This window comes from Saimiri boliviensis (genome assembly GCF_048565385.1).
Source record: "Saimiri boliviensis isolate mSaiBol1 chromosome 3 unlocalized genomic scaffold, mSaiBol1.pri SUPER_3_unloc_3, whole genome shotgun sequence".
NCBI lineage: Eukaryota > Metazoa > Chordata > Mammalia > Primates > Cebidae > Saimiri > Saimiri boliviensis.
Genome location: NW_027412494.1, coordinates 29,095 through 31,131, shown reverse-complemented (window position 1 = coordinate 31,131; position 2,037 = coordinate 29,095). Strand labels below are relative to the sequence as shown.

General features: G+C 46.7%; 1 non-coding gene across 1 annotated transcript; it reads right to left on the bottom strand.

Moving 5' to 3' along the window:
• Positions 1 to 222: 222 nt before the first annotated feature.
• On the bottom strand, positions 223 to 329 carry LOC141583128 (U6 spliceosomal RNA). Its single transcript, XR_012515869.1, has one exon. It is a non-coding gene; the product is annotated as a U6 spliceosomal RNA (small nuclear RNA).
• Between the last annotated feature and the right edge of the window lie 1,708 nt (positions 330 to 2,037).

Sequence of the window (2,037 nt, the reverse complement as noted above, 5' to 3'; positions counted from 1 at the left end):
GCCTTGTAGCATAGTTTGAAATCAGGTAGCATGATTCCTCTTGCTTTGTTCTTTTTGCTTAGCATTGTCTTGGCTATGCAGAGTCTCTTTTGCTTCCATATGAAGTTTAAGGTGGGTTTTTCCAGTTCTGTGAATAAGTTCATTGGTAGCTTGATGGGGACAGCAGTGAATATATAAATTACTTTGGGCAGTATGGCCATTTTCACAATATTGATTCTTCCTAAAAATATGAAATGCTTCATGAATTTGCATGTCATCCTTAAGCAGGAGCCATGCTAATCTTGCCTGTATCATTCCCATTTTAATATATGTGCTGCCATAGCAAGCACTGGTAAGGTTCTTTATACCAGCTCTATTGCCTGTTAGCTCCTGCGATGTTTCACAATGACTTTTGGCTTCCTTGCATTGGATGATGACATACTTCTTTCACTCAGTGAACTTTGTTTCTGCCCACATTCTGAATTCTACTTGTATCATTAAAGACATGTCAGCCTCTGATCAGTTCTGAAAACTTGAACAGGCTGAACAGTTGATGTAATCATCTGGAGGAAAGAAGGCATGCTGACTTTTTGAGTTTCAGTGTTCTTGCACTGATTCTTCCTCATCTCTATGATCTTATTCACCTTCAACCTTAGAGGTTGCTGACCTTTGCACAGGATATTTTTCTTTTATGATATTTGATGATCTTTTTGGTTTGATTGTGGTGTAAGGCAGATGCAGTCAGCTGGCTTTGGTTTTGGAGGATTTTAGGGGGCCAATATTCATCTCCCAATTCCTAGACTGTGTTCTTTAACTCTGGGAAATTTATATTGGGTTTCAACTTTGTTCTCTGGCTCCTCAAAGTTTGGATTCTACTGCACTGAAGGCTGCAAAGTGTGGCAGCTGTGGCAGAGTGCTAGCAGATGCAGAAGTGCCTGCCTCCCTGTTGGCATTCACCCAATGGTGGAAGTGGTGGAGGCAAGACCACTTTGTGGGAGCCAGGGGACCCCTGCTGTGTGTGCTGTTGCACTGGAGGTGCAGGCTGGGGTGCTGGCCTGTGCAGGTTTGGGTGCCTTCTCTGTGACCCCCTAAGCAGCAGCAGTCACTCAACGCATATTAGGGTCTCTTTTTTGTGCACAACATTAGCACAAGGGCAAGTTGTTGGCAGAGTTGGTTCTATTGGTTCTGTGCCTACCATCGCTATCTCTTCAATGGGAGTTCAGGTGGGTTGAAGTGTGTGCTACAGTCCCATGTGCTGGTAGGGCAAGTACAGCAAAATCCACTCATGTAAACACACAGCAGCAAAGCGATGTAGGAAGTTTGTGTATAAAGAGCTGTAGTATGGAGAGGCAATGTAGAGGTTGGTGCATGCCTGAAGGGTCCACGTTGCTGCATCTCTTCACTGCTCAGGCATGGTCCACTGGCACAGAAACAAAGGTGTGGGCAGCTGAGAGTGCCCTGTAGGCAGGTGTGGCCAGGCTGGGGCCCTGGGAGAGGCAAGCAGACTAAGGAGTGCTGAGGTCAGACCAGCTTCATCTCATGTGCTAGAATGCCCAGCAGAGATCAGGTCTCAGAGAACTCTCTGAAAAGTGAGGCCCCAGCACAGCACAGCTGCTCTACAAAAACGTGGCCAGACTTCTTTTTTAAGCAAGTCTCCTTTTATTAAGAGGGAAACTCGCACACCTTATCTCTGCTGGGCAATCTTCACATGAGATGTGGCTGATCTGACCTCCACACTCCTAAAGTGCTAGGATAAAGTGTCTCATAAGACCAAGTAGAGCCTAGAGAGATAGCTGTGCCTGCCCTCTGAGCTTCACATCAGCTGGCTTCCTGCTCCATCACATTGCTTGTCTCCTGGGGGCTCTACCCCAGAGAGATGTGAGTTAGCCATCGCTTAGTGTAATTAGCCCAGGATGGAGGGTCTGTGCTGTGGGCCCAAGCCAGGGTTCCCTGTCTCGTGATAAGCCATGGGGGGTATGTGGTATCCACAAGAGATGGACTGCCTTGTTCCTTGGGTCAACTGCAGCTTGTTAGAGTTATCAATATGGCACTTATGGT